The 25,933-nt window shown below is 34.4% G+C and overlaps 1 protein-coding gene and 1 long non-coding RNA gene across 2 annotated transcripts in view; both read right to left on the bottom strand.

Annotated features, from left to right (window-relative positions):
* RSRC1 (arginine and serine rich coiled-coil 1) overlaps positions 1 to 25,933 on the bottom strand; it is a 439,307-nt gene that overhangs the window by 355,217 nt on the left and 58,157 nt on the right. The gene's annotated exons all lie outside the window — the stretch shown is intronic.
* LOC146397556 (uncharacterized) lies at positions 1,143 to 8,724 on the bottom strand. The gene is made up of 3 exons (XR_014824239.1): positions 7,458 to 8,724; positions 4,965 to 6,188; positions 1,143 to 3,933 (listed from the first exon to the last, which is right to left on the bottom strand). It is a non-coding gene; the product is annotated as an uncharacterized LOC146397556 (long non-coding RNA).

Below are 25,933 nucleotides of genomic sequence, written 5' to 3'. Positions count from 1 at the left end.
TGAAGTGAAACAGTAATATTTTGCCCTTATTCAAGATCTAAAATTTCAATTTAGTGTCAAAGGACTAAAACAACAATTGTGACGATTTGATCAACGTTTAGATGTGACTTATCTAATTATATAAAAAGGGAATTCTATCCCAACACTTAAATTGATCTTTTTCTTTCATTCTAGGCTTAAAAACAGATTGGCATTTCCTAGTAACCAAAGACAAAACATATTCTATTTTGGCATTTCCTAGTAACCAAAGACAAAACATATTCTATTAAGATACAGTCTAAGTTTGTAGAATTTAACATACTTATTGTAAACAAGCAAGCCAATTACTAGCTTTATATTTCCTCTTTCTCTTAAAATGTGTTTAAAAAAAATACTCAAAAGACATTATCAAAAACCAAAAAGAAATGCAAAATTCTAGCAGGGGACAGGGTGATTTATTTGAGAGATTAAGTAGTTCAATACATTTGTTTCTAAATACTGAAACAATAGACAAAAATCCACAGTAATTAAGTCAGTTCCTAAGAAATATGCGCTGCCTGACTGACATTTAAACCCCCCAAATTCTTGAATAATGAAACTGTTAAGGGAACTAAATACACACATCTAGTTTCAATAAAATTGGCAATCCCTTAAAATATTCTGCATAAATAATTTTACCTTAAGCATTAACATTAAGGAAATGATTAAAACCACATTTTTCATAGCAAAGGAGTATAAATTGACCTTTATTTTATTGGCCTACAATTTGCTTCACCACTGTTTTTTTAAACCACTCTAATGGCATATATACCTTGACAACATCTCACAGATGGTTATGATTATGTGTAACAAGACAACAAGCTCATTGAAAACCTTTACAGATGCTTAGCTAATGGGATGTCACATTAAATCTAATATAAGATTTTAAAACTTTATATCGATTATATTATAAACAAATTATATATATATCATTTGAAATTGACAGTCAAATATTTCTAAATTAATTCCATAAAAACACTAGATAAGCAATATACTTATTTAAGAAAGAGCCATAAAAATAAGTGTAGAGTGTAGACATTATACAACTTATCCCCAGCACAAAACCTGCTTGCATCATGTGCCTTTGGGGGAGGGGAGTGTGACATATATATATGTATATATACTTTTTTTTTTTTTGCTTTCAACATCTTAGATATAGATGCTTCTAATTACAAAACTCTGGTAAATGTCAGAATTCGATTTGACTACTTCTTACTTCCTCTCTTAATGCTTAATGACTAATTCCTTAGAGATGTCCTTAAAAGCCCTAAAATGTTGTCCTTCAGTAGAAACTTTCACCAGCAATCAATCAGGAGCAAATTAGATGATTGTGTTGAAATGTACTACACTGTTTAAGCTAACAAATGAATGAAGAAAGGTAGTATATCGGAACATATGCTACTACACTGAAGTCGCTAAAAGGGTTTGTTGGAAGAATATTTGGTTTCCAGTGTAGCAAATATGGAATAAGAAGGGACAGTGATAAAAGAATACTAAGTCATATGGAAATCCAAATACAGTGACAGACACAATTATTTTACTAATTGCTAATGAATACAGTCAAGTGGCTTCAAAAAGCAAAACTTTGCTTGGACTACTTCAGGTTTTGACCTCTGCATGAGCAAATGCATTTAAACTGAGGCCCACCAAAATTGATTAACGGCGCCAGCCAAGGCCAGCATGTAGTTGAAGCTTTTTCCATCTATCACATGGCCCCAAGGATAGTTAAATGAACCTTAAAATGGCTACAAACAGCTCAATGACTACACAGAGTCCTGCCAATTAGAAATAATTAGGCAGTCATTTTGGTGGTAAGTCTTTTTAAGTGCATACATAACGATGCAATGATGCTTATTAACGATCTCATATGAGCTATGCTCAAACAGCCTGAAATAATTATGCAACTATCACAAAGCCTTGCTCATCTCTGTACTTCACCTTAATGCATTTAAAAATCCACTTCATTACCTCCAGTAATTAATCCTCCATTAATTGCAGGAAAAGCTCAGTTTACCAAGTTTCATTTCTAATTATCTTATAAATAGTTATGGTTCTAATTAATGTGTTCATTAAGATGAATATCTTTCTCAAAGCCACACTCAGAGCAAAGGTTCCATTTATTCTCTCAAAAGCCCAACTACCATAAGGTGAGGCCATTTTTGGTTGCATTTGCTTTCATTTTAGTATACTCAACCTCCTAATTGGCATTTAAAATTTAATTTAGAGAAACTTCAAGAAGTCTATATAGGAGAAATAGGGGCAAAAAGATATTTTCAAACTCTTTTCCAATCAATAACCTTAAAACCTTAATAGGAAAGCTCTAGTGCATCTTTTCTGATAAAAATTGACTAATATGCTTAAGTACTATATCCAAGTGAATTTAAATTCCATAGAAACCTAGCTTTTGCCCTTGTCTTCAATTAGAAAATAAGAAAGATAAAATATATTATTATAACAAATGCATTTAAATTTATATTAGGTTACCTAGCTAAATTGCTGCTATAAAACAATTACTCAATATAAATTGTCGGCCATCAAAAAAAAAACTTACACATATCCTGGGATCACCAATATTTCATATCATTTAAAAGTATACCAGTCTATGTGCTTTTTAAAAACAGAAATCTAATTCTGTGCTACAAAGCATATAGCACTTAAAAAAAGAAAAACTTGCTATGACTAAAATTAAAACGACACAAAATAATTTTTTTGTAAACATGAATATTTTTGTAATTTTGAACATTTTTAGAATAATTGTGTAGTAATTTAAAAGCGCAAAAAGAATTCTTAATTTTTAAAGATCAAATTTTATTTCCATAAATAAAAGAACAAAAATAATTTATTTAGGAAATCAAGCAAGTAAAATCCTTTAATAATAATAAACAGTTACTAGTGTAACAATCCTGACAGTTAATAATAAAACTATAGTTCCACATATGATAGATATCTCCTGTTTCTCTGTAATTTTCTGTTGCTCATTAATCTTCCCCCCTTGTCTCTTTCCACACAAGATAAACCTGCAGACCTGTTTCATTTATGAATAAAAAAAATTCATTCCACAGGCAAAATTTTAAAAAAAACAGTTTCTTGGTAGAGAATTATAATAAGTGAAATTTCTAACAAATTTCTCTGAATAAACTTTTAAAAACATGCTGCACACAAAACCACTGTGGCTTTGTGTTCTCACATTAAAATTCTGAGTACAGAGACTAACTAAAATCTGCTAGAAGGGTAGATAGAAACACACAATGAAGGAAGACCTGTGGTTTATAGGAACATTCATTTGTTCATTCTTCTATGCTGAAGATACAGTGGTGGATGAGACAGGCAAGGGCTCTGCCATAGTGAAGTTTAGAGTTTAATTCCTTTAAAGTAAACACCGCCTGCTAACTTAAAAGAAACATTGCTATAATACAGAAACAGGTTAGTTTTAGTTATAATTTTCAATTACTATAATATAGTAAGTACTATATCAAGTACTCATTAACATCCAGTGTGTCAACCCCTACTTTATTCGAAAGATCCTTAAGAGAAGACATCCTGGCCTAACCACGTGTGTTGCTGAATCAAACAAAACATAGGCTCCAAGGTGTACTATTATTAAAAACGTGTGTAATTCAGAAATACATAATATAAATATAAGTGGATCTATGAGAACATTAGGTTTGGTGTACCTATCGCCTAAATTTTCACCATTTCAATGACACCCTACCTAGTGGCACAGTGATCCTCAGTCTTGGCTTTCTAACACTCCTGTCTCCAACAATTTCAAAATGAGAATTATAAAGTTCTCACCATAAAACTTAACATTAGTTCATTTTAATTTTTTTTTAACTTTTTAATTTTTTTGTCTTTTTAGGGCCCCACCTGTGGCATATTGATATTCCCAGGCGAGGGGCAGAATCGGAGCTACAGCTGCCGGCCTACACCACAGCCACAGCAACACCAGATCTGAGTTGAGTCAGCAACCTACACCACACCTCATGGCAACGACAGATCCTTAACCCACTGAGCAAGGTGAGGGATGGAACCTGTGTCCTCCTGGATACTAGTCAGATTCATTACTGCTGAGCCGCAACAGGAACTCCCAGTTCACTTTTATTTTAAAAAGTAAATATTATTTCAAAGAGACAGGGGCAGGAAAACAAATGCTGATAACACAATATCCAAAGGGTTAGAAATTACTCTTCATTTTTCTAGAGGAGTTTAGGGACACCATTTCTGTTTATCCTGAAGTATTAAAATTTTAGAATACTCAGATCATTTACCCTCTTCCTTTTCACTCCCCTACCCCCACTGCAAAACGCAAGTCTAAAGAAATACAGTCAAAGACCATCTTTATCAACACAACAAAGCATGCTATAACTGTCTAATAGTATCACAATAATAATGTTGATATTAGGTCCTCAGAGACCATTTTCTCTTTGGTCTAAAGAAATTTTTTCCAGGAAAACAAATTTCTCCCTGCATCAACAGTCTTATCCATATAAGTATATTGAAAGCAATGATTCTTGACAGGCAATAATGAAAAGCTGGAAGAAAAAAAAAAAAAGCAATCCAAAAACTTATTCTAACAATCCAAGTTTAAAGGGATTGAAATAGTTAACATACCCAGAGTTCCCTCTGTATCTCAGTGGTTGAGGAACCTGACTAGGATCCATTAGGATGCAGGTTCAATCCCTGGCCTTGCTCAGTGGGTTAAGGATCGGCGTTGCCCTGAGCTGTGGTGTAGGTCGCAGATGTGGCTCAGATCCCAAATTGCTGTGGCTGTGGTGTAGGCCGGCAGCTATAGCTCCAATTAGACCTCTAGCCTGGGAACTTCCATATATGTCGCGGGTATGACCCTAGAAAGCAAAAAAAAAAAAAAGAAGAAGAAATAGTTAACATTCTTCACAAATTTGACTGGCTCTAAATTGAGATCTAAGTAAAATGTTAATTTCCCTAACTGCTGGATTGGAAGTAATATAAATTCTTTATCATTACATAAATACTAATGACAAAAATAAAGGCAATTATTTTACATAGCATTAAACTGTACTTTCCTCACTCTGGGTAGTGAAACAGAAAAAAGCACATTCTAATAGGCCAGACTAAAAACAATATGTATGAGAAGATTTCTGATATCTACAGCTCAGTAAGGTGCCAATTAATAATGTTCAGTCTCCAGGTACATTAGTTTTAAGATACAAAAATCAAAAATTCTCTCACAGACACTATTAACTTAGAGTATTTAAATATGCCTCATAAGATATTACATAAAAAAGAGTTTTCTATCCTGTTGTATTTTCTTCATAGGGTCCATCAAGAGTTTGGTAGTGTTAATTATTGTTCAAAATATACTCATTTCCCCTACCTATACCAAAGGCAGAGTATTCTTCCCCATCCTTGACTTTGAGCTTAACTACATGACTTGCTCTGCCCAAAGAACTGCTGGCAGAAGTGGCACTGAGCACAGGATTTAAATGTGCTTAGGAATTGGGCTTGTTTTCCTTTTGTCAAAGAAAATTCTGCTTTGAGTAGCGCTGATCCATGGTGAATAAGACATACAAGGAGCCCCCCAGTTTGGAGCCAAACCCAAGGATCTCAGCAATAAGAAGAGGCTCAGCTGACTCATAGACTTCTGAGTGAGAATTCTTTTTGTTGTGTGTCACTGAGTTTTCAGATGGTTGCATTATTGTGGCAACAGCTGGCAAATACAAAGACATGATTAGCACCAGAGGGTATTTAGGCCATCCACCAAAGGAACACAGAGTATCTAACAGGACACTGATAGACAGCAAGGTATCTGACAGGAGTAGTAAGAAGGGTTTGAAATCTCAAGTGTTGTGAATCCCCAGCTCTAACCAGATACGCAGAAGCAAGTTATCTGACCTCTGTATTTGTTTCCTCATCTGTTAATTAAAGGTACAACACAAACATACAAAGTGAGAAAGGTTGCTATGACAATCAAATAAAATAACCTTTGATGATTAACACAATCCCATAATTCCTAGCATATAGTAAATATTCAATAGATTTTAGTTCCCCCTTTATTCTTCTAGGCTCTAAGGCAAGCTATTCAAATAAACTCAGCAGGCTTTCGCAAAATTTTCATTACATGCAAATATGTAATCCCATTTTTTAAACTAAACTTTAAATACTTTATTAAAGTTACTCCAGACTATCTACTTCTGTGTTTGAGAAGAACCCTCCCCTTTCTCATGAATCTTAATCATCTTTCTCTTCCCTGCTATCAGTATTAAGTTTTTCATGATGATGCATTTTCCTACAGAAAAAGACCAGAACAAAAGACTTCTGCTTATCTGGAGTTCCCATTGTGGCTCAGCAGTAATGAACCCAACTAGTATCCATGAGGATGCGGGTTCAATCTCCTGCCTCATTCAGTGGGTTAAAGATCTGGCGTTGCCATGAGCTATGGTATAGGTCGCAGACCAGCCTGGATCTGCTGTGACTGTGGCTGTGGTGTAGGCCGGCAGTTGCAGCTCTGATACAACCTCTAGTTTAGGAACTTTCATATTCTGCAGGTGTAGCCCTAAAAAAAAAAAAAAGAAAAAAAAAAAAAAAACACTTTTGCTTTTTTAATAAGCAAAATTTTCCTTCCTATTTTTCTTTATATATATTTCAACCCTTCCTCAAAAAGGTGACAAATAGTAATTAAATCATCAATACATATTTTCTCCTTTTCAGAAGGGCAGCTTCATCAAATAATATTTATAAAATTATTTGAGTTACTCAGAATATGCACTGTACAAACTAAAACTTAGTAGGAATTTAGTTTTTAAATTTTAATAAGTGAATGGCTTAGGGTAGTGATGATTTCTTTAAAAAACAGAGGCTTCAGGGAAGGTCAGAGACTCAGACACAGCCACAATCATTCATCATAAAAGACTTCAGGGGACGTTTTAATAACTACCTGTGGCAGGATCTCTCTCATATTCATTATAAAATTCCCAAGGCAGACTTTGCTTTCTCATTCATACTCACAAATATACAAAATGGAAGCTTCCCATCAACTGCAGTGTAAGTAGACGCACCGAAACATCAGTTGTTTTATCACTGCATCCATCACCGTAGTTTGCAATTAACAACACTAAAGCTTTATAGGACTGAAGTGAACAGACATATGCAAATATGTATGCACACACATACACAACACTGACTAGGCATTAAGCAAAGATTACCAAAGCTATGTGATGTTTACATTTATTTTGAAATACTTGGCCACAAACTAAAATATGATTTAAAAAGACCAATTTATGAACCAAATAAGGATCCCACCCACATTAAAAAAAAAAAGGTGAAGGCTGTTTTTAAAAGCTCTCATCAAAATATATGTATTTGTGTGTTCAGCTACGTGATATGGAATAATAATGAAAAACGGTCTTTTTTTTCACCCTATTGCAGCTTTTTCCATTTAAAATACTCTCAAACCCAATGACCTTATTTCTACCTGCAAAAATGTGCTACACTCACCTTAATTCTGATACTCTTCTCCCTGCAAAAACTGCCAGGATGAAATCAAACTGGGCTTTCAGGGTTTAAATTTGACACTGTAACTTGCCTCCTCTATCTATTCAATCAGGATAAATCATGTAAGGAACAAACCAAAAATGCACATGTAAGTATATTTTATACAGCCTAAAGGGCTATACTAATATTCCTACAATCATCCTAATGGTTTCCATGTTCTCCTGACTTTGATAATGACTGTACTGCTTCCAAAGCTTCTTTTAGATGAACCATGCTTGCCAGACAAATGGCCATAATATTCTGTTCTGGAACTCTCTGGACCACCTCCAATTTACCTCAATGGCTAGTCTTTATTTTAATGGTTTTTTAGCCCATCTCACCTACATATCTTGCTATGCTGTTAGAACTGGTGACCTGGCTTGGACATCATTATCTACACACACTCCTTCCTTATACCACTTTACGGTATCAACTTATAGTCTGAACTCTAGCTTCACACACTGTAATCTAGGCCAGGCCAGCAAGGCCACAGCTGTGTCTTACTGTATCTCTGTACAGTTACTCCTCTCTATTCTACATTCTTCACTTTTAAATAAAAACAGAAAGAGATGGGATAATTGGAAGAAGGGGCTTTCAAGGCTATTTTCTTATGGGAAGAAAACACCCCTATTTCTAAAACAACCCAAAATACCCCATGGCTTTCAGAAATATTGACCCAGGTTTGTTTTGGTTTGTTTCTCATTTCCAGAGTTTTGTCAGCCCACAATGAAGGGGGGTGGGGGCAGAAAAAGGTAATTTCAGGTAGACTTATTTATATTCCAAGAGAGAAAAGGATTTCTGAAAGCTTTTTTGAGACTCTCTGAAAGTAAGCTTTTACCTTACTTTTTGTGTAAATAGAGATAGGTAATAAAAATGAGTAAAAACCAAAACACTGGTAATCCAAATGGGATATACATCACTTGTTTTACATTGTTTCTTATATATTGGAAAAAGAGTAAACCTACAAAGCACTTATGACATTGCCAGAACCTCAGGGTCTCTGAACAGAACAATCAGTTCTAATCTAATCCAGTTCTCCTAATAGAGATAGTTAGAAGTAAAGAATTTACTCTGCAACCACCAAAGACACTTAACGGTCATATTTCCAAACTCCAGGTCATGGATTTGGGGTCAGACACAATAAGTTTTTCTTCAAAAATCCTAGCACCACAACTTATTGCTGTCTGTCCTTGATATAGATGTAAAACCTACTTTCCTCATCAGCAAATCATGATTCCTATCCCATGGGATTGCTATAAGGATGGTGTTATAAGGAAGGTGTTAAGAATACATGTTAAGCATTCTGTATTACTATTTGGTCCTAAATAAGCACGAGATTAACTGGTATGTGTTATTACTATTATTGCTATAACACAATATTAGCAATTTAAAATTTTAGTTTATCCATTCTTCACTTCTTACAGCTATGCTGGATTCCCTGTACAGTATCAACAGTAATAAAGAAAAACTACAAGCATCTAACCTTTTAAAAATTCTATTTGCTAAATAAGATACAATTAATAATTTAAGCTGCTTTAGACTTTGGATTTTGTTATTTATTGGGGAAACAGCTAGAGGAAATGGAATTTTTAAAAAACTGTCTTTCTACAAAAAATTAAAATTTCAAACATGTATCCCGATCACATTATGACCCTGGGTTTTCTCATCACTTAAATTTAATCAACCTAACACCACTTAGCGGATGAATAACAAACAAAAAAGAGGTTTTATACATCAGTGGTGATCAAGACTTAGAAAATCTTCCCAAAACATGCCACTAAATCTCAGAAGATCCCCTTGGTTCACAAAACTTTCCAGCAAAGATTCAGCAATGAACAAGATACCTGAGATAATCAACTCTCCTTAAAGGTCACACCTATTCAAACTGATCAAAGACCATTTTTCTTAAAATGTACCATCCAACAAGATCTAAGGTCTAGGAGGCATGACTAATCAAGTAATTTCCAGATCTACTTACTCCTAATACAATGCTTTTCAACTCGGGTTCCCTAGTTTCCAGCAATCTCAAAGGATCTCTTAAAAGCACTCATTAAGTGACAGCATTATTCTGCGACACAATACCAGGCCACACTGTCTTGCATAGTTACATCAGAAACAAATGTGGTTCAAAAAAGTGTTCCCTTCTCTAATGGTTTCAGTTAAGAATGAAAAATTAAAAGAAATTTTAAAGAAACCCAAGCAGGAACTCATTCTCTGGTGCCTCAGCGGGTTAAGGATCCTTCAGTGTCACTGCTGTGGCTCTTGCCATTGCTGTGGTGCCAGTTCGATTCCTGGCCTGGGACCTTCTGCATGACACAGGTGAGGCGAAACAAACAAACAAACAAACAAAAACAAAAAAAAAAAAACAAAAAAGAAAGAAAGAAAAGAAAAGAAAATCCAAGAAGTAAATAAACAATAAATGGGGGGGGGAAACTGCCTAAAATAGCAATTCTGGAAGCAGAGAGTTCTAAAGCCATCCTTGAGTTTCCTCAAATACAAAAGGCTAGAGATCAATCTGATGGATAAGGGAAAATACAGCAGCAGCACTTTAATAACGGAGACAACACTGAATCTACATAGTAGCAAATAAGCAAATATGACTAAGAATAAATCTAAACCTGGAGCCTTGAACAAATAAAGAAGGAACTTGCTTTAAAAAGGGGGAGAGAGATTGCTCACAGATAATTGGGTTGTAGGACATCTGGAAACTTCACTTTTTCAACATCTGCAAATCAATCAATGTGATACACCACAATGACAAAACACTAAGTAAAAATCATATGATCGCATAAATAGATGCCAAAAAAGCATTTGAAAAAATTCAACATCCATTCATGAAAAAAATCTCTCAAGAAAGTGGGCATAGAGAGAATGTATCTCAACATAAGAGTCATATTTGTCAGTCCACAGCTAATAGCACCACTTCAGCAATGGTGAAAAACTGAAAGGTTTTCCTCTAAGATCAGGAAAAAGACAAGGATGCCCACTCTTGCTATGTTTATTCAACAAAATATAGAAAGTCCTAAGCCAGGGTAATTAGGAAAGAAAAAGAAATTCAAGACAACCAAATCAGAAAGGAAGAAGTAAAACATCTCTATTTGCAGATGACATATTATATACAGAAATCTCATACATGGAAAGATGCTCAACATCACTAATTATTAGAGAAATTCAAATCAAAACTACAAAGAGGTACCACCTTACACTGGTCAGAATGGCCATCATCAGAAAGTCTACAAACAATAAATGCTGGAGAGTGTGCGGAGAAAAGAGAACCCTCCTACACTGTTGTTGGGAATGTAAATTGGTACAACCACTACAGAGAACAGTTATGGAGGTTCCTTCAAAAACTAAATACAGAACTACCATATGATCCAGAAATCCCACTGCTGGGAATATATACAGAGAAAATCACAATTCAAAAAAACAGATCCACCCAAATGTTTACTGTAGCACTATTTACAATAGCCAAGTCATGGAAGCAACCTAAATGTCCATCAAAAGAGGAATGGATAAAGAAGATGTGGTAAATATATACAATATAATATTTTACTCAGCAATAAAAAAAGAATGAAATCATTCCATTACGTAAATGGAAATAGAGATTATTTTACTAAGTTAAGTAAGTCAGAAAGAGAAAGACAAATACGACATGATATCACTTATATGTGGAATCTAATAAAAAATGATACCAAATATTTATTTACAAAAAGGACACAGACTCACAGATTTTTAAAACAAACTTATGGTTACCAAAGCGAAAACATGGAGGGGGAAATGAATTAGGACTATGGGATTAATACATTCACACTATTATATATAAAATAGATAACTAACAAGGACATACTATAAGCACAGGGAACTCTACTCAACATTCTGTAATAAGCTATATGGGAAAAAAATCTGAAAAAGAATAGATATATATGGAGCTCCCATCATGACTCAGTGGTAGTTAACCTGACTAGCATCTGTAAAGAAGCAGGTTTGATCCCTGGCCTTGCTCACTGGTGAGCTGTGGTATAGGTTGCAGATGCAGCTCGGATCCCACATTGCTGTGGCTGTGGTGTTGGCCAGCAGCTACAGTGCCAATTCAACCCCTAAACTGGAAACTTCCATACGCTATGAGTGCGGCCCTAAGAAAAAAAAAAAAGACATATGTAGGATATATGTATATGTACAACTGATTCCCTTTGCTATATACCTGAAAGTAATGTAACACTGTAAACCAACTATACTCCAAGAAAAAATTTTTAAAAAAGAAAGAAAACCCTTAAAACTCTACCCCCCCAAAAAAAATTGTCAGAATTAATCAATGAATACAGGAAAGTTGCAGGATACAAAATCAATATACGAAAAAAATCTGTTACATTTATATACAGTAACAATGAACTATCAGAAAGAAAAATTTAGAAAACAATCCAATTTATAGCTGCATAAATAAGAATAAAATACCTAGGAATAACCTTAACCAAGGAGGTGAAAGATTTGTACATTAAAAAACTAAAAGACACTGATGAAAAAAAAATTGAAGAAACAAATCAGAAGATATTCAGTGCTAATGGGCTGCAAGAATAAATACTGTTAAAATGTCCAATACTACCCAAAGTAATCTACAGAGTCAATGCAATCCCTATCAAAATTCCAATGGCATTTTTCACAGAAATAGAACAAATAATCCTAAAATTGGTATGGAACCACAAAAGACCCCAAAGAGCCAAAACAACCTTGAGAAAGAAAACAAAGCTGGATGCACCACACTTCCAGACTTCGAACTCAACTACAATACAGCCTGGTAGTGGCATAAAAGCAGGCTTAGACACCAATGGAACAGAACAGGGAGCCCCAAAATAAACCCACATACTTAAGGTCAATAAGTGTATGACAAAGGAGCCAAGAGCATACAGTAGGGGAAAGAACAGTCTCTTCAAGAAATGGTGCTGGGAAAATTGAACAGCTACATGAAAGGGAATGAATCTTCAACCACACACAAAAAAATCAACTCAAAATGGATTAAAGACTTGAACACAAGACCTAAAACCGTAAAACTCCTAGAAGAAAACACAGGAGGTAAACTCATGGACAGCAGTCTTGGCAATGATTTTTTTTCTTTTGCATTTGACTCCAATAGCAAGGCAACAAAAGCAAAAGTGAACAAGTGGGACTACATCAAACTAAAACGTTTCCACACAAGAAGATAACCATCAACAAAATGAAAAGGCAAATGATGGAATGAGAGAAAATATTTACATCACATATCTGATAAGGGCTAATATTGAAACTATATAAAGAATTCATCCAACTCAATAGAAAAAAATCTGATTAAAAAACAGGCAGAAGGTCTGAACAGACATTTTTCCAAAGAAAACAGTGTTCATCAGTGGATGAATGACTGAAATTTATGTGAGACAAAAATATATAAAATGTAATATTTTTCAGCCATATAAAAGATGTATATCCTGCCATTTGGGTCAACATGGACCAAACTTAAGAGCATTATGTTAAGTGAAATAAATCAAGGAAAGACAATATTACATGATATGACATATATGGAATCCAAAGAGCACAAAAGAAAAAAGAACTCATAGAGAATAGATTGGTAGCTGCCTGCAGTGAGGGGTGGCAGTGGGTGAAATAGATTATGGTGGTCAAAAGGTACACACCTCTAGTTATAAGACTAAAAGTTCTGGGATGTAATGTACAATATGTTTGCTATAGTTAATAATACTCTACCGTATATTTAAAAGTTGGTAAGAGAGTAGATCTTAGTTGTCATCACAAGAAAAATATTATAACTGTGTGGTGATGAATGTTAAAGTTATTGTAGTAATCATTTCACAGTATATACACATATCAAATCATTATGTTGTACACTACAACTAAAACATATTATATATCAACTTTTTAAAAATGCTTTCCCATTTCAACTACTACCCTAGAGCAAGAAACAACCCATTCTTACAGGCTCTGCTATGTGGTCCTGATGGACATCAAGGGCTACTACTATACCTAACACATAAGATGAGTAAATATTTTGTAGAATAGGCAAATGACAGCAGACAGCTTATTAAATGATCTTCATTTACATTAGCAAATTGCATTACTATTCTTAGAAGAACATTTCAAGTTTTTAGACAGTCTTTGTTGTTCCTAATAATGTTTATCATTTTTAGGTGTGTCCAAGTCAGATTTGTGATTTTCCCAAAATACAAATAAATTCTTTTTTTTTTTTTTGGCTTTATGCTAAAGGGAAAAAAAGCAAATAAATAACATAATCTTACACTGATGCAACAAATGGAACTACCTTTTATTAAAAGGATGTCTAAAATAGCCAACAAGCACATGAAAAAAATGCTCAACATTACGGATTATTAGAGAAATGCAAATTAAATCTCCCATGAGATACCACTTCACACCAGTAAGAATGGCCATCATTAATAAGTCCACAAAGGCGTTCCCATCGTGGCTCAGTGGTTAACAAGTCCGAATAGGAACCATGAGGTTGTGGGTTCGATCCCTGGCCTTGCTCAGTGGGTTAAGGATCCGGTGTTACATGGTATAGGTTGCAGACGTGGCTTGGATCCCGCGTTGCTGTGGCTCTGGGGTAGGCAAGCAGCTACAGCTCCGATTTGACCCCTAGACTGGAAACCTCCATATGCTGCGGGAGCGGCCCAAGAAATGGCAAAAAGACAAAAAAAAAAAAAAAAAAAGTCCACAAATAGCAAATGCTGGAGGGGGTATGGAGAAAAGGGAACCCTCCTGCACTGTTGGTGGGAATGTAAGCTGGTACAGCCACTATGGAGAACAGTATGGAGGTACCTTAGAAATCTATACATAGAACTACCACATGACATAGCAATCCCACTCTTGGGTATATATCTGGACAAAACTTTCCTTTAAAAAGACACATGTATCCACGTGTTCACTGCAGCACTATTCACAATAGCCAAGACATGGAAGCAACCTAAATGTCCCTTGACAAATGACTGGATTTAGAAGATGTGGTGTATATATACACAATGGAATACTACTCAGCCATAAAAAAGAACGAAATAATGCCATTTGCAGCAACATGGATAGAACTAGAGATTCTCATACTGAGTGAAGAAAGTCAGGAAGAGAAAGACAAATACCATATAATATCACATATCTGGAATCTAATATATGGCACAAGTGAACCTTTCCACAGAAAAGAAAATCAGGGACTTGGAGAATAGACTTGTGATTGCCAAGGGGGAGGGGGAGGAGTGGTATGGATTGGGAGCTTGGGGTTAATAGATGCAAACTATTACTTTTGGAATGGATTAGCAATGAGATCCTGCTGTGTAGCACTAAGAACTATGTCTAGTCACTTATGATGGAGCATGATAATGGGAGAAAAAAGAATGTATAAATGTATATGTAACTGGGTCACCATGCTGTACAGTAGAAAAAAAAATTGTATTGGGGAAATAACAATTAAAAAAACCCTAAAAATAAAATAAAATGAAATACAGTGGTAGGTCTTTCTACCAATTATGACTCAATTTAAAACATCCAGCCTTTAATATACCACATCTTTTAAACAGTACTAACAGTTGGCAAGAACAATTCAGCTCTACAGCTTGGTCCTTTACAACTTTGCTTTTCCTTCAATGAATCCTCAAATTAACCATAAACTTTTTGGAACAGAGAGTTTACATGAGAAGCACTCAAAAGGGTTTTTCATTTGAAAAGTTTAGTGTTAACAGAAATGTAGAAGATTAAAGATAAAAAAATCATAGAAGTCCTCCTCCAATGCAATGCATTTTAATAGGAATAAAATTAGTACGGTATTTCCTAAAAGGTACCTGTATGCTTAATTTTCTCAAATATATAATTTCCCCTTTCCTCCAAATATTTTCACCCAGTTGGGGTTAAGTGGATATACTTTTATTCACCTTGAAGAATTTCACTTCCTTTTACTAAAGTCCATCTATTCACTTAGACCATATAGTACTTGCACTGACCATGCTGCTCCTGCCAGGAGTAGAACCTGCCAGGCTCTATACCAACATAGAGTACAACCACAGTTAGATCAGTTACCTAGATGGAATTATCTCATCTAAAGGAAGTCAGTCCACAGATTGGTCAGCAAACTTTTTTCAGGTTAGCCAAACAGATTTGAACTCAGGAATTTGAACCAGGATATACGAAGAAAATGATGTAGTTATAAAATTTAAAAAAAAAAAAAAAAGGAACAAAAGCTAAAACAAATACCAAAAGAGCTTTGATGACCATTGAGTGTGCCAAATTATAAACATTTAGGAGTAAAAAGAGGCTGTGAGATATAGAAAAGAATACCCAGTCGTGAAGAAGCAGCTAGAAAGTAGTACATTGAAAGCGGAGCATATACTATACATGAGTAGCTGAGACAACACAGTTTTAAAGAACTAAAATGAAACCCATAAACATCTTGGTACTGAGGACTTCTACAGAAAAAAATAAGTGATTAAAAGACAAGATTATTCGAACTATTACATTTAGAGTGGATAAGCAATGAGGTCCTACTGTAGAGCACAGGGAATTATCCAATCTCTTGGGATAGACCATGATGGAAGATAATATAAGAAAAGAAATGTGTATTATGTATGTGTGTGTATATGTATGTACGTGTATCATGTTGCTGTACAGCAGAAATTGACACATTATATATCAACTATACTTCAATTAAAAAAATACATTAAGGGCGTTTCCGTCATGGCTCAGCAGTAACAAACCCAACTAGAATCTATGAGGATGTGGATGTGGGTTCGATCTATGGCCTTATTCATTAGGTTAAGGATTTGGCGTTGCCATGAACTGTGGTACAGGTCGCAGACATATCTTGGATCTGACACTGCTGTGGCTGTGGTATAGGCTTGCAGCTGCAGCTCCGATTCAATCCCTGGGTGGGAACTTCCATATGCCTCAAGTGCAACCCTAAAAAGCAAAAACAAATAAACAAATAAACTTTAAAAATTAAAAATTAAATAAAATTTTTAAAAAGACAAGATTATGATGCTTAAAACTTGGCAAAGCAGGCAGAGTAGTTAGTAACCACAATTTATACATAACTAAATAAGAAGAGATAGAGGTCAAGATCGTATTGCTTCCAAGTCATGAAAAAGGGATCAAAATCCAGATCTTGTAACAATTCATCTAACACTATTGCTATTTTATTGTGCTGTTTCTCTGACTCATGGTTAAGGCTTCCAACCATACATCCTAACTCTACACATACACCTTTCATACATTTCATACATTTTGGTCTTGTACATTTTATAAGGGTCAGGTTGCTCCTTCAGCACAAGTGAACAATCCAATGACCCCATATAATTCATATAATGCCTGCAAATAGTCTTGAACCCCCAAACCAGGAGAGCCAAAAAAAAGGGAAATACATGAGAAGCACATGGGTTTATACTTTACCGCAAAGTGTCTCTGGAACAATCCCAGATGATAAATAAATACTATCAATTACTATGTTTAACAGTAACACTTCAGAACTACTCAAAAACAGACCAATGCCAGTGCGTGAACTACTACAGTTTGCAAGAGGATAAAGAAATTGAGAAAAAGAGTTGAGGAACTATCAGTTTACCCTTGAACAACACAGATTTGAACTGTGTGGATCCATGTACAGGATGATTTCTTTCAAAAAATATGTACTATAAACTACATGATTTCTGGTTAGTTGAATCCACAGATGCCTAAGAACAAATAAGGCATGCCAACTGTAAGGGAATACTCAGATTTTCAACTGCAGAGGTGACTGGTGCCCCTAACCCACAGGTTATTCAGTGGTTTGATATAACTACAATATATTTTATTATACAGTGATTTGATATTATACAGTGATTTGATATAACTACAATATACAGTGATTTGATATAACTACAATATATTTTATTAATTTCTTAAAATATCAATCTGAAATGATTAAAAATTTAGGGGAAAAAAATGTCTTTTACCACAGGCAATTTGAGAATCACTTTGAGACTATATAAAGTATAATTAGTTTTATTACACAGACATTTTTTGCCATTTCTTGGGCCGCTCCCGAGGCATATGGAGGTTCTCAGGCTAGGGGTCGAATCAGAGCTGTAGACACCAGCCTATGCCAGAGCCACAGCAACACAGGATCCGAGCTGCATCTGCGACCTACACCACAGCTCACGGCAACGCCAGATCGTTAACCCACTGAGCAAGGCCAGGGATTGAACCCGCAACCTCATGGTTCCTAGCCAGATTCGTTAACCACTGCGCCATGACAGGAACGCCAAAAAAAAAAAAACTGTATTTTTGAACTTGATAAAAAATTTGGAACAAGCCAGCAATGTAGTAAGAAACTTTTGTAGTACTTAATAAAATAGATTTTTAAAAATTTATTATTTGGAGGCTATTTACTTTATACTATTTCACCAGACAGAGAAGTGATTTTTTCCAAGCTATAGAGAAATGAAGATTGATACCTTGTAGCCAAGGATAAATTCAAAGTGAGCTCTTTTAAAAAAGAAAAAAAAGCAAAGAGGAAAAACTTTTTAAGATATAGAACATAAATTTCACAAAGTGTGAGAGTAGCTCAAATGTGAGGTAGGCATATGCAAGAATATGAGTAGACAGCTGAAAAAATCAGTATCAAAACAAATTTACTAATGGCATTGTTTCATGTTAAGAAACTTTCACTTGGAGTTCCCATTGTGGCACAGCAGAAACGAATCTGGCTAGGAACCATGAGGTTGTGGGTTCAATCCCTGGCCTTGCTCAGTGGGTTAACGATCTGGCGTTGCCGTGAGCTGTGGTGTAGGTCGCAGACGCAGCTAGGATCCTGTGTTGCTGTGGCTCTGGCATAGGCTGGTGTCTACAGCTCTGATTCGACTCCTAGCCTGGGAACCTCCATGTGCCGTGGGTGCAGCCCTAAAAAAAAAGAAACTTTCATTATTTTTTGTGAGCTGCAAAGCAAAGAGTATGTGAGTGAAATAACATGGTGCCCAAATTTGCTTTGAAATACTTCAGCAAAGAAAAAACAAATGAGGAGAAGTGGGGTGGAGGGCAGGAAGAAAAGGAGCAGCTTCAACACTACCACCAGCACTGCACCCACTGCAGCAGCAATGATAAAAATCTTAGTAATTACTGAACCCAAGTAATGGATAAACATTATTATTCTCCTACTCTTGAATATGTTGGAAATTATCTTAATTTTTAAAAAAATCATTGAACTAGCTAGAAATATATTTCTGAAAATCAATTTAAAAGTATTTTATTCTAGCCCCTTAAAATTTTTAAATAAAATGCATGTACTTATCTACTTTGATGGATTTTACCAAGTGCTAATAAGATAGACACTGAAAAAGTACTTTAAAAAATAATGTCAGAAAGCTATTAAGATGTAGTTTAAAGTGTAACTACAGACCCCAGCCTGGGAACTTACAAATGCCGCAGGTGTGGCCCTAAAAAGACAAAAAAAAAAAAAAAAAAAAAAAGTGTAACTACAAAGATCTACAGCCATATTTTAAGCTTTTTTCCAAAGCTAATAATAAAAAAAGCCATCAGAGTATCAGATATTTGCCTTTAGTGATAACATAAAAGCCTTTAGCTTTTGTCATATGAAGTTTAATTTCCCCAAGTAGTCAATAAAGCTTGGTACCATCCTCTTAAGTGGCTAAAGCTTAAGGATATCATGGAAGCCTTCTCTATCAGCTTCCTTCCTGCTTTGTTACCTGTCATTCAAAAAAAGTGACTGTCTTTTGTTTTTCTTCATTTCCTTTAAGAGTATGAAAGATTCATGACTGTTACAAAAATTAAGAGGACACTATGATGGTAATATAACACAATTCAATAATTATCACCAAAAAGAAATCTACAAATTATTAATTTACTGATAGACTAGAACCTAATTATGTACAAACCCTCATTTCTAAGAATTTAAACAAAAGAATAAAAAGTAAATTCCAGGAATTCCTGTTGTGGCTCATCAGTAACAATCCGACTAATATCCATGAGGCTGAGGGTTTGATCCCTGGCTTCACTCAGTGGGTTAAGGATCTGGCGTTGCCATGAGCTTTGGTGTAGGTCACAGACCTGGCTTGGATCATGCATTGCTATGGCTGGGTGTAGGCTGGCAGCTGTAGCTCTGATTCAACCCCTAGCCTGCAAACCTTCACATGCCACAGGTGTGGCCCTGAAAAGAAAAAAAAAAAAATTCCAAAATATTCTTCATTTAAGAGTAATAAACAATGCTTCAACTCTTTTACTTTAGCATACTTAATCTTAAAAGAGGCATCCAAAGAGCCATACCATACCTCCTTCTAGAAAATAAAAATGCTTGATGTGGAATATTTAATATATTATTCTTTCAAATTAACAAAATTCTTCAATCTTTTCTAGACAAATGAAAAGGGATACCTGATTAATATATTTTTATTAAACTATAACTGACATTTAGATTATATTAAGTTCAGGTAAACAAGAAAATGATTTGATATTTGTACATAAAGTAATCACTACAGTAGAGTCTACTTACCATCCACAAACATACAAAGTAACAAAACTTTTTCCTGTGATGAGAATTTTAAGATTTACTGTCTTAGCAACTTTCAAATACGCAAAAGAGTATTATTAACTATAGTTACCATGCTGTACATTACATCCCCATATTTTAATTATTTTATATCTGAAGTTTGTACTTTTTGATTTCCTTAACACATTTAACCTCCCCCTCTTCCCAATGGCAACCACCAGTCTGTCCTCTGTACCTATGAGCTTCTCTTTTTTATTTGTTTTTTATTTGCTTGTTTGTCTTGCTTTTTAAGATTCTACATATAAGCGAAATCATGCAGTATTTGTCTCTGACTTACCTCACTTACCAAAATGCCCTCAAGGTCCATGCATATTTACAAAAAAGGCAAGATTCCATTCTTTTTTATAGCTGAGTCATATTCCACATCTTTATCTGTTCATCCATTAATTGACAAAGGTTATTTCCATATTTTGACTATTGTACAAGCTGGTACAATGAATAATTTTAAAACAAACCTGAACCTACTTCAAATACTTTATCTTATAATCTTTAAAAGCATATTATTAATTTTTTTTTGCAATGTTCCCTCTCAAGACTCCAAGCAATCAACCAGAATTTTAGGAACAAACATCCTATAAAACAGGCTTAGAGCTGATTTGGGTTTGCCATTTATTTGACAATGCACACAACTCTTCTTCTGTGGGTAATTTTTTATATCAAACTAAGATAATGTTTTAGACATTCAAAATCCTCCTAAACGAAGGTCCTAAGTAGACAAGTTTTCTTAAATACTTATGTTAGAAATGGAGAAATAAATCATTTATTCAATCTACTGAATCTACTATTAGGAATTAATGACTTGATCCCTGTCTTAAGGAAAACTGAAGAAATCCGAGACAAAAATAGAGGAGAGTTTAATTTTCTTTAATGGTTGGTACAAAGAATAAAATACACCCAAAGAAGTTCACGAGGAACTATTCCAAAATGACTATAGGATCAATCTCATTTAATATTTTTATAAGTTATCTAGTATAATAAACAAATACTGGAATCTTCTAATATGAAGATGACAGGAAAATGTCAAACCTAACAAAAATCAAAAAGAAAAAAACTGGAGACTATATTTTTAAAAATCCACAAAATGTACAATGAAGGTACATTTTGCGCTTACAATGAAGGTAAGCACAAAACAACAGACTTAATGATAATAAACTATTTTCTCAAACTGTAAAAATTTAGTTCTTAAAAATCCTCATAGTAGGAGAATTCTTATATAAGGAACTCATAATCTTTATTTTTTTAATGGAATTGCAAGATAATTTATAAAGCTTCATAAGTATATTTTATATTCATTAAAATAAAAATACAAGGAACAGAGAATACACTAAATTGCTACCAAAAGTACTGCCCTACCCTAAACTGGTGATAAAACTATCCTTTTTAATTTGTCTTTGATATTAAGAGAAAATGTGCTACTGAGGCTTAAATAGGCAATAACAGGGCAAAATAGGAAAGGAAGGAAATGGATAACTACTGGAAAGAACCTGCTACTTTTCTTAGCTCATAGATATTTACATTTGCATAGTCATTTAAGTTCAATTCTGAAATGTGCTTGAATGGCTATGACATTAACAAATATATTCCAATATAGTGGATCCATGGAGTTTTCAGATGTCAATGAATCCCCACCTCGCAAAGAGTAAATAAAAAGTTATGCATGTAAATATATGAAATTTCTGGGAAGAAGATCCATGGCTTTCATCAAATCCTCCCTTTGACATTCCACTTTACATCTGATATGATCAAGGAAAAGTTAAAGAATCAACCACCAACTAGATTTTTCTGCTTTTGACAAGCCAATAAACCTGAAATTTTCTCTATCATTTGAAAAAAGCACAGAATATAAGCTGTGGACTTCTTTTGAAAGTCTTTTTCCACTTCACTATTGTCTTCAGTAATTTATTAATGCCTCATCTGAAGGTCCAGTCTTAGATTTTGCTTATATACTTCCTCAAAATAGAGACCTTAAAAAGCAAATCGGTAACTATTGATTTTTATGAAAAACTTTGCTTTTTAAAAACATTTGTGACAAAAATCTAGTTGCCACTTTTATGCATTAATAAGACTGCTTCGTGTCTTTAGGTCTCTGGTCTCTAACCTGGAAGTTTTGCTTCCTTAGTCTGTATTCTACAAACCTGATGATGGGAAAGTCATTTTAAATACCCTTTGAGAAAAAGAATCTCTTCTTCTTTGGAGTATGAGCTGACAATATGCCTTTCATTTTATACTGTCATGGCACTTTATGTGTAGCACTACTAGACATCAACCTTGGCAGTAACAGCTCTGACAGCACAAACAACATTCTTTTTAATCTCGTCTTGCCCAATATCATAAGGGATACAAATACCACATGGTAATACACAGAGCTCAATGATAAAATATAATATATTTTCATGACACTTAATATGTATGTGACCAATCGCCTAAGAAACAACTGGCAGAAGAACAAAGGTGGAAACAAGTGACCCAGATGTCCAGCAGAGGTTCTGAAAAACATATACAGTACAGAAGTAAATCTACATTATATCTGAATTTCAAATAAGGCAAACTCATAAATGAGAAAGCATTACTATACTCATAAAATAAGAGAGATCTGGAAAGAGATCTGGTAGTCATTATATACTGTTTCCTGAAGAGTAACGTTTCCAATGTGCTGTTACAATCAGAAAGACCAACTGCAATAGTGGCCATTAACAAAAAGCATATTGGAAACAGAAAAGAAAATACTACCTCAGTCTATTTCATATTAAAAAAAAAATCTTTTGACAACAGCCAGGCAATGCATATAAGTGAAAATAAAATTATTAGAAGGGTAAGGATTGTGCTGGAGCCTTACAATTTGAAGGTGTACTACAAAACACTGGAATCTTCTGCTTGAAAATAATGCTGAAAGGTAACTGGCACAAAATACATAAATTGCAAAGGCCACAGGTAGTGATAGAGTATGAACACAGATTATTTTGCAAAAATAATAGAATAATAGAACGAATGAAAACTCTAAAAAATCTAGATTGGAGAAGAAAATAATGTACAGAGTAGGTAATGCCAAAAAGTGCCTTGTTTCTTACCATGATAATCTTTTGAGGAAAAAAAACCTTCTATAGATTTCAACAAAAACTTAAGGAAGAAAGATTAAAAAATAAAATATCCTTCCCATATTTAACTTTAAAAAATAAAGAACAAAAGTAGCTTTGTTACTTTGGCAAAAGTTATCTTTATATATCAATTTCATATCTAATCTCTGTGAATGCAAAGTTTACTCTAGGTATTTTTAAAAATACACAAAGAGATAACCTAGAAAACAGGGATAAATTCCTAGGAATATACAATATATCAAGACTGACTCATGAATAAAGAAAATCTGAATGAACCAATTACTACTAAAAAGATTGAATTAGTAATCAAAAAATTCTCACAAAAGTCCAGAACCAGACAGTATCAATGGTGATTTCTATCAAATATTCAAAGAAGAATTAATATCAATCTTTCTCAAACTTATCCAGAAAATAAAGAGGAAGGAACTCTTCCAAACTCATTTCATGAGGCTAGCATTACCCTGACCCTAAAACCAGACAAGGATACCATAAGAAAAAAAAATTACAAGCCAATATCCCCAATAAACATAAATACAAAAGTCTTCAAAAAATATTAGCAAACTGGAGTTCGCGTTGTGGCTCAGTGGGTTAAGAACACAACATAGTGTCTGTGAAGACAGAGGTTCAATCCCTGGCCTCACTGGATGGGCTAAGGTTCTGGCATTGCTGCCAGCTGTGGCATGGGTTACATATGCAGCTGTAAACCAGTGTTATTGTGGCTGTAGCATAGGCCAGCAGTTGCAGCTCCAATTTGACTCCTAGCCTGGGAACTTCTGTATGCTAGAGGTGCAGCCTTAAAAAGAAAAAAAAAAAAAAAAGAAAGAAAAAAATATTAGCAAACCAAATACAATAGTACATTAAAAGGATCATTGACCATGATCAGTGGAATTTATTCTAGGAATTAAAGGAAGGGTCAATATCTGCAAATCAAGCAATGTGATACATCAAAATGACAGAATGATGGATAAAAATCATGATCATCCCCATAAATTCAGAAAAACCATTTGATAAAATTCAAACTCCATTCATGAAAAAAACTCTCCACAAACTAGGTATAAAAGGAACAAATCTCAGCATAAGGGCCATACATTACAAGCTCAATATCACCATTTCATCAATGATGAAAAACTAAAAGTTTTTCCTCTAAGATCAGGAACCAGACAAGAATGCTCACTTTTGCCAGTTTTATTCAACATAGTATAGAAAATCCTAAGCCAGAGCAATTAGGCAAGAAACTGGATCACCATACTGTACAGCAGAAAAAAGAAAAAAAAAACTGTATTGGGGAAATAACTATTTTTTTAAAAATTTAAAAAAAGAAAAGAAAAAGAAAAACAAGGCATCCAAATCAGAAGGAAGAAGCAAAACAATCTGTATTTTCAGAGGACATATTATACATAGAAACCATTAAATTCTACTTCCTCCCCAACTCCCCCCACAAAATGCTACAATTTATCAATGAATACAGGAAAGTTGCAGGATACAAAATCAATATACGAAAAAAATCTGTTACATTTATATACAGTAACAATGAACTATCAGAAAGAAAAATTTAGAAAACAATCCAATTTATAGCTGCATAAATAAGAATAAAATACCTAGGAATAACCTTAACCAAGGAGGTGAAAGATTTGTACATTAAAAAACTAAAAGACACTGATGAAAAAAAAATTGAAGAAACAAATCAGAAGATATTCAGTGCTAATGGGCTGCAAGAATAAATACTGTTAAAATGTCCAATACTACCCAAAGTAATCTACAGAGTCAATGCAATCCCTATCAAAATTCCAATGGCATTTTTCACAGAAATAGAACAAATAATCCTAAAATTGGTATGGAACCACAAAAGACCCCAAAGAGCCAAAACAACCTTGAGAAAGAAAACAAAGCTGGATGCACCACACTTCCAGACTTCGAACTCAACTACAATACAGCCTGGTAGTGGCATAAAAGCAGGCTTAGACACCAATGGAACAGAACAGGGAGCCCCAAAATAAACCCACATACTTAAGGTCAATAAGTGTATGACAAAGGAGCCAAGAGCATACAGTAGGGGAAAGAACAGTCTCTTCAAGAAATGGTGCTGGGAAAATTGAACAGCTACATGAAAGGGAATGAATCTTCAACCACACACAAAAAAATCAACTCAAAATGGATTAAAGACTTGAACACAAGACCTAAAACCGTAAAACTCCTAGAAGAAAACACAGGAGGTAAACTCATGGACAGCAGTCTTGGCAATGATTTTTTTTCTTTTGCATTTGACTCCAATAGCAAGGCAACAAAAGCAAAAGTGAACAAGTGGGACTACATCAAACTAAAACGTTTCCACACAAGAAGATAACCATCAACAAAATGAAAAGGCAAATGATGGAATGAGAGAAAATATTTACATCTCATATCTGATAAGGGCTAATATTGAAACTATATAAAGAATTCATCCAACTCAATAGAAAAAAATCTGATTAAAAAATAGGCAGGAGGTCTAAAAAGACATTTTTCCAAAGAAAACATGCAAACAGCTAACAGATACATGAAAAAGTTAGTTCAACATTACTAACCATCAGGGAAATGCAAATCAAAATGACATTGAGGCATCGCATCAAAGCTGTTAAAATGTCTCTTAGCAAAATAAGTAGAAATAGAAAGTACTAGTGAATATGCGGAGAAAACAGAACCCCTGTGCACTGTTGGTGGGAATGTAAACTTGCGCAGCCACTATGGAAAACACTAT

This window comes from Sus scrofa, chromosome 13 (genome assembly GCF_054392235.1).
Source record: "Sus scrofa isolate SSC_HxYL_T2T_F1_AM1 chromosome 13, Sscrofa_HxYL_maternal_Yorkshire_Landrace_v2.0, whole genome shotgun sequence".
NCBI classification, from domain to species: Eukaryota; Metazoa; Chordata; class Mammalia; order Artiodactyla; family Suidae; genus Sus; species Sus scrofa.
This window is presented reverse-complemented; position numbering and strand designations above follow the sequence as displayed.